Source organism: Coenobita brevimanus, chromosome 68 (assembly GCF_032717465.1).
Source record: "Coenobita brevimanus isolate Jiangsu-jjx chromosome 68, ASM3271746v2, whole genome shotgun sequence".
NCBI lineage: Eukaryota > Metazoa > Arthropoda > Malacostraca > Decapoda > Coenobitidae > Coenobita > Coenobita brevimanus.
Window position 1 is genome coordinate 32,035,054 of NC_137021.1, and position 7,966 is coordinate 32,043,019.

A 7,966-nucleotide genomic window follows, 5' to 3' on the forward strand; every position below is an offset into this window, starting at 1 on the left:
TTCCCAAACTCATGGCACTTTGCACACGTCATACCGATACACAAAGAGGCTGGTTGTCTTATGAATCCCACTTCATTTCGTCCCATTGTGTTGACTTCTTGTCTATGTAGAGTCATGGAACGTATGGTAAACAATAGGCTTCTTTTTGTTTTAGAGTCGAAGAATTTGTTAAATGATCAACAATGTGGCTTCCGTAAATACAGAAGTTCACTAGATCGTTTAATGAATTTGGAGCATTGTATTTCAGAGGCATTTTCCAATAAAGAATTCATGATAAGGGTGTTCTTGGACATCCATAAAGCCTATGACATGACATGGCAACACGGTATACTAATGAAGCTCTATGCTTATTGTTTAAGAGGAAATTTGCCTATTTTTATTTCAAATTTCTTAAGGGACAGGATTTTCTCTGTCAAATTGTCCCGTAACGTAACATCGGATATATTTATCCAGGAATATGGGGTGCCACAGGGAAGTGTGCTTAGTCCTACTTTATTTAGTATTATGATCAATGATAGTCTGTCATCAGCTCCTATCCCCAGGAATCTTAAATACTTGCTCTATACTGACGATTGTGCAATATGGCACTTCTCCTGTAATGCACAATTTTCGGCTGGGCGGATTCAAGCAGCCCTTGACTCCATTCACCAATGGGCCTTGCAGTGGGGATATAAGTTTTCCGTCCGTAAGTGTGCCTCTGTAATCTTCACTAATCGTAACGTACCTAATTTGTGCTTAACTTTGGATAATCAGGCGGTACCTTTCCAAAATTCTGTAAAGTTTTTAGGAATACATTTTGATCGTAGAATGAATTTTAAACTTCATGTAAATACTTTGCTTGCTCGTTGTGATAAACTGTTAAATGTCCTCAAGTACCTAGCGGGTACTACCTGGGATGCCGACAGAAAATCTTTATTAATGGTGTATAAGTCCCTTATTCGATCGAAGCTAGACTATGGCGCACAGGTGTATGGTTCAGCATCCGATGTCACGCTGAAAGGATTGGATGTGCTACAGAATAAATGTTTGCGAATGTGTCTTGGAGCCGTCCGGTGTACCCGTGTAGCTCGTATGGAAGTGGAGGCGAATGTGCCTCCCCTCCGTATTCGCATTGACCACCTGGCTTGGTCCTCTGGACTTCGGACATATAGGAAAAGTAATATCGGCAATGTGGCCTGTACCCCCCTGTGTCAATACCACCATCTCATGCGGGGGGTGCGTCGGCCACTAGCCGTTCGCCTCCACTTACTGACTCAGGAGCTTGGTGTGAACCCCAGTGACTGTGACAAGTTGGTGCTTAAAAATATAGCACATTGGAAGCCACCCGGCTCCCAGCACCAGAAGCCAAGGCGCCGGAGGCGGAGGTCCATCACTTGTTTCGTAACATCATCATTCGTCACTTGGGATCCCATCAATTGTACACCGACGGCTCCAAGTCGAGTGAATGTGTGGGTGCAAGTGTGTGGTCGACTGAATGTGCACTTAGGTATCGGTTGCCAACTCATACATCTGTGTTTACCTCCGGACTTTTTGCTATTGAAAAAGCCATAGACTATGCTCTCAATTCTAGGCATGACTCATTTGTCATATTTTCAGATTCAAAATCAGCCCTTCAGGCAATTGCATCTTGTACTACGGACTCTCACGAGATCCAGGGCCGCATCGTTAAAAAGTTGCATTCATGCAACAAGTCATTCACGCTGATCTGGGTGCCTGGTCATTGTCGTATCTACGGCAATGAGCAGGCTGACTTACTTGCAAAGTCGGCTGTAGAGCTCGAGGAGACTTGGGATGTTCCTCGTGATCTACGGTCGAGTCTCTCTCTCGGAAAGAAATCAATAAATCTTCTGTGGCAAGGTCAGTGGATCAGACTAAATATTCCAACTTGTAAGCCACACCTGGGCGACTGGGACACTGCCAACTGCCCCAGTCGCCTTGAAGAAAAAGTATTGGCATGGCTACAGCTCAATGCCACCATTTTAACTCACATGAAACCATATATGGAAAGACGCTTCCCACCACACTGTAACATCTGTAATGCGGTGTTATCTATCAGTCATATCATCCTGCGCTGTCGGCGATTTATTCGTGAACGTGCTTCACTTATAAATTACTGTGGCGCAGCAAATGTCCCCTTCACCCTTTCCACCATCCTGGGTGATGGGGACATTGTTATGACTGATAAATTGATGGCTTTCTTGAGAGAGACCGGACTGATCATAGTGATGTGACTTTTCTACTGTATGGTTATAGTTTTTATCAACTGTAAATATGTATATATAATACTGTTAATTAGGGTTGACAGTTGACGTATTTGAAATAGTTCTTCCACCCACTGATCTATTTCTAATATTGATGTCCCCTACATTAATCCCCGTTCCTTGACTAATAGTCACCAGCTGATGAGTGCAAGTGTGCAATATAGGAAGGTATTGGGCACTTGCAATCGATGGTGGTCTGCTGGGCGAGGTTCTTCACTTTTTGTACAAATTATGTAAATAAATTATACTATCTTGCTTAAGTTATTCTAATTAGGGCCGACTGCTGATGTATATGGAAATGTTCCTGACTCGTCTGGTTCCCTTTCATATATTGATGTCCCATATATTAGGTTGTGCCTCGAGTGACAGCCACCAGGTGATGAGTACAGGTATGTAATGTAGAAAGGCATTTCATATCTGTAGTCGATGGTGTTCTCTTGGTCGAGGCTTTTTTACCATTAGTGAAAGTCTAGTTATTTGTCTCTTAGGATTTAGTATAGGTTAGCGATTTGTCTGTCAGGTGATTAGTTTTAGGGTCTTTAGATTTGGCATTTTAGTTTATAAGTAATATAAGGTTAAATATATAAAATATTAAAAAAAAAATAAAAATGAAACTACAAAAAAAATAAAATGAAAATTATCATATATATATATATATATATATATATATATACACGTGTTCATGAAAGTCTGTATGTTCATATGCTTGGATGTGTGTATGTATGTATGTATATATATATATGTTCGTATATATATGTATATATGTATCAATGTATATACATATATATATTTTTGCCTTAATGACCAGGGGCTCCGGCCCCAATGGTCGATAGGCAAAAAAAAAAAAAATCCTTCTAGAACAGCTCCAAGCTCGCGCATGGGGCGGAGCATCGGAGTGACGTCGACTGGCTCTGGCATGAAACCCCAGTGTTCAGTAGACTCCTGACCATGAGGGTGAGTGTATGCTTGCTCCACTTATCAGACCATGACACATTTTCAGTCCGGAGAAGTGAGGGAAGGGACTGAAATGTGTGAGGGAAGGTGTAGGGGTGTGAGGGAACCTACTGCTATATTATAGGGTTAAACGAGTCCACACTTCTTCCCCTTCTTCATTTTCCCTTATCATAAATGTGTAATTTGAGTCTGCCTCTTATACATTTTGTGTTATTTAATCCAGCTGACGACACACAAGCCACGCCTCCCTGCGCACTGACGGAAAGTGAACCGACTTGGTATTAGTAGACTTAGGTACAGTCATGATTATTAATCTCTGACCAGAGACGCGTGGCGGGCAGTGTCATGACCAAACACGAGCCACGCATTCGAACACAGCCTCTGCATTACTGGGCGGGGCAAAGAACTGTAACCAGGTGATCTGAAACGTACTGCTCCTCATATCTTTGATATTACCATATTCTTATGGTTTCTCCTTCATATATAATAATCTTTATTTACTGACAGGGGCCGACATTTCTTCAGTCAGTCTGCAGTTTAGTAATTTCCAAGAAGTAAAAAAAACATGTGCCACTATATGAGGGAATTGGCATCATATATACCGTAATAATTATTTATGAATAACGGCATTAATTGACACACATTTTGACCGGAGGGGGCATGCAGCTAAGACGTCACGTAGGAATAGAGCAACCATTCCCACTGGATGGCAACGGCATAGATATAAATAAGACTAGAAGCAGCATCGCCCACAGGTTATGCGTCTGTGCGGCCGCCATTTTGGAGCGGTCAAGCATGTAATAGTGGGGCTTGAATGTTGTTGTGGTGGAGGTGGTGCTGGTGGTTATTGCTGTGGTGGTGGTGCTGGTGGTTGTTGCTGTGGCGGTGGTGGTTGTGATGGTGGTTTTTGTTGTTGTGGTGGTGGCGATGGTGGTGTTTGTTGTTGTTGTGGTGGTGGTTATTGTGTGTTGGTGGTGGTGGTGGTTGTTGTGTTAATTGTGGTTGTTGTTTAGTGGTGGTGGTTGTTGTTGTGCTGGTGGTTGTTGTGATGGTGGTTATAATGGTGGCTGTTGTGGTGACTGTGGTTGTTGTTGCTGTTGTGGTGGTTGTGGTGGTGGTGGTGGTGGTGGATGTAGTTGTTGTTGTGGTGGTTGTTGTGATGGTGGTTGTTGTGGTGGTCATTGTTGTGATGGTGGGTATAGTTGTTGCTGCTGTTGTTGTTGTGATGGTGGTGGTTGTGGTGATGGTTGTAGTGGTGGTGTCGGTTGTTGTGGTGATTTTTTTTGTCGTTGTTGTCGTTGTTGCTGTTGTTGTTGTTGTGGTGGTGGTGGTTGTTCTTGTGGTGTTGGTGGTTGTGCTTGTTGTTGTTGTTGTTGTTATGGTGGTGGTGGTGGATGTTGTTGTGGTGGTGGTGGTGGATGTTGTTGTGGTGGTGGTGGTGGATGTTGTTGTGGTGGTGGTGGTGGATGTTGTTGTGGTGGTGGTGGTGGATGTTGTTGTTGTGGTGGTGGTGGATGTTGTTGTGGTGGTGGTTGTGGTGGTGGTTATTGTTGTGGTGAGTGTTGTTGTAGTTGTTGCTGTGGTGGTTATTGTGGTGGTTGTTGTGATGGTGCTTGTTGTTGTGATAGTGGTTATTGTTGTGGTGATTGTTGTTGTTGTGGTGGTGGTGGTTATTGTGCTGGTTGTTGCTGTGGTGGTGGTTATTGTTGTGGTGACTGTTACTGTGGTTGTTGCTGTGGTGGTTATTGTTGTGGTTGTTGTGATGGTGATTGTTGTTGTGATGGTGGTTATTGTTGTGGTGATTGTTGTTGTGGTTGTTGTTGTGGTGGTTATTGTGGTGGTTGTTGCTGTGGTGGTGGTTATTGTTGTGGTGACTTACTGTTGTTGTTGCTGTGGTGGTGGTTATTGTTGTGGTTGTTGTGATGACTGTTGTTGTGATGGTGATTGTTGTTGTGATGGTGGTTATTGTTGTGGTGGTTGTTGTGGTGGTGGTTTTTGTAGTGATGGTGGTTGTTGTGATGGTGGTGGTTGTTTTTGTTGTGGTTGTGGTGGTGGTTATTGTTGTGATGGTGGTTATTGTTGTGGTGGTGATTGTTGTTGTGGTTGTTGTTGTTGTGGTGGTGGTGGTTTTTGTTGTTGTGGTGGTTGTTGTAGTGATGATGGTTGTTGTGGTGGTGGTAGTTTTTGCGGTTGTTATTGTGGTGGTGGTTGATGTGCTGGTGGTTGTGGTGACGGTGGTTGTGGTTGTTGTGATTAAGGTGGTTGTTTTTGTGATGGTGGTGGTTGTTGTTGTGGTGGTGATTGTTGTTATGGTGGTGGTTGTGGATGTTGTTCCTGTTGTGGTGGTGGTTGTGGTGGTAGATGTGGTGTTGGTGGTAATTGTTGTTGTTGTTGTGGTGGTGGTTGTGGTGGTTGTTATGGTGGTGGCTGTTGTGGTGGTGGTAATGGTTGTGGTTCCTGGTTCATCTGAAACGTGAACTCGGTGGACTGCAGGCTCAAATTTCCCTTCTGCAACCCAACATCCTCCTTTCGGAGGATAGGGAAGCAGCTGAGGGACGTTTGCATAACGAGACAGTTGAACCGGCTGTGCTATCGGTGTCACCATAGATATATTCCGACGCTTTCTACACCCAAAAGCAGCACAGTGCTGTTGCAGTTCTACGTAAATAGTGGTCAGCTTTGACCATCGTCAGGAACACGACATCGTCTGCCCCGACCTTTCCAAGATGGAGGCCGCGTAGACGCATCTAAAGTAGTGTCATGCGGCATCTAGGCTTATTTATATCTATGGGCAACGGGCCCTGTTATCACAAGATAAAAACATTCAGTTCAAAGTAGTAGTAATAGTAAATTTTTGTCAGTGATATAAGTATTATAAAGCATTCTTACTTAGACTGTATCGTGTGAATGCCGGCTGCCGTGGCAATCGTGGATATTTCTCTGCTATAACCTACCAACAGCTCGGTTAAAGGTTCGCCTCAAGAAATAGGTCAGTGAAACAATAAACATATTAATAAAACAGTATGAAATTCAAATATCATCACGTACTCATTATAGACTAAAAATAACAGCTATAACCAAATCTGTCAATTTCTTACCATGAATATATTACTTCAGAAAGTAATATAATATGTGAAACAAAAGTGCTTCAGTGATGCTTGGAAAATTGTTCACTGAAGCACTAAACCTTTCCGAAACGATGGTGGAGTGTGTCTGACCATGTAGCCTATGCCTGGCCACGACTTTGGCTAACTCTCTGGTCAGAGTTTAGTGATCATGAGTGTACGTTTGAAAATCATCTGAAGCATCTTGAACATACTCTGTCATGCAGTGATGGATGCCAGATTGAAGATAAATAAAACAAAGTGTGAATCTGGTCAGTTCCTAAGACATAGATCTGGGAAGAGACTCCGTAAGCCTCAAACTGATAAGATAGAAAGGATTTCAACTGCCTTAACACCTAAGACAAGGAGAAAAGTTCGTTCTCCTCTAGGCCTAGCTGGATATTATGGAGACTTTATTCCAAATTATTGTCTTAGTAGAACTATTAACGAATCTAACAAAGCAGAATATGCCAAGTAAAGTTTCATCGACTGAACAGGACCAAAGATCATTTGATATGTTGAAGTCTAAATTTTATACGTGATCCAGTTCTTAGACTTCCAGATCTGTCTAAAGACTTTTTTTTTTTTTTTTTTTTTTCAAGAACAGATGCATCAGGAATGGGAACTGGAGCTGTCTAATGCAGTGTGAAGATGATGTGCCCTGGTCTGTAGCATATTCAAGCAGTAAGTTAAGAAGGCACAGTTAAACTAGAGTAAGGGAGAGATAGAATTACTGGCTCTAGTGTAATGTGTTTGTAAGCTCTACCAGTTTCTGTTTGGTCGGAAATTTGTTATACTGACTGGCTACTCGCCAATGCATTATCTTAAATCTCTCAACCCGCGCATTATGAGGAGGTCACTGTACAAGCAATAGTCTGAGGATACCACAGCGTATATTAAGGAAACGGAAAATAATGGAGTGAATTATTAAAGCTGTACTGAGATTTCTGACAGTAAATCACAGAGGTATGATCTGTATGAACCTAGATAATGTAATTGTAGAAAAAGATGGTGTGAACAATATAATGGCATCTATTACAGTATGTTAACTAATCTACTGCTGTGTTAATAGTTATTAGAACGTATGTACATAAGTTCTTTGTCTAAGAGGCATTGTGAAAACGTTTTAAGTTTTCACTGTTTTATCTATCTATATACCTAGGCTGCTTCTCCCAAAGAAATGTAGCCGAGATAGGACGACACACTCCCAATTTACTCATCCAAACACACGCATTTATGCGTATCTTAGCCACCGTATTCCCTGCATGTCGTAAAGGCATCTTTATCTCTTTTCTATCGCTACTTCAACGGTCACTGTTCCTCTGAACAGTCTGCATGCATTCCTCCACTTCTACGATGGGCGCGTAGCACCCGTCTAGCAGCAAACTCTCACCCCTTTTCTGTCCAGCACTCTAATGCAAGAGTTAACCGTTACTCCCAGTCCTTCATTTATGCAACTAGTCAACTCTGGAACTGTCTCCCTCTGTCTGTATTTCCTGCTTCCTATGATCTCCAGTCTTTCAAACGCAGTGTGTCCAGGCATCTCGAAAAGAATGGATCATGAATTTGGCTCTCTCTTGTATTTTGTTTTTCTCTTGGAAGTAACAGTTTTGCGGGCTCATTGCCTTTGGTTCCTTCTTCCTCACA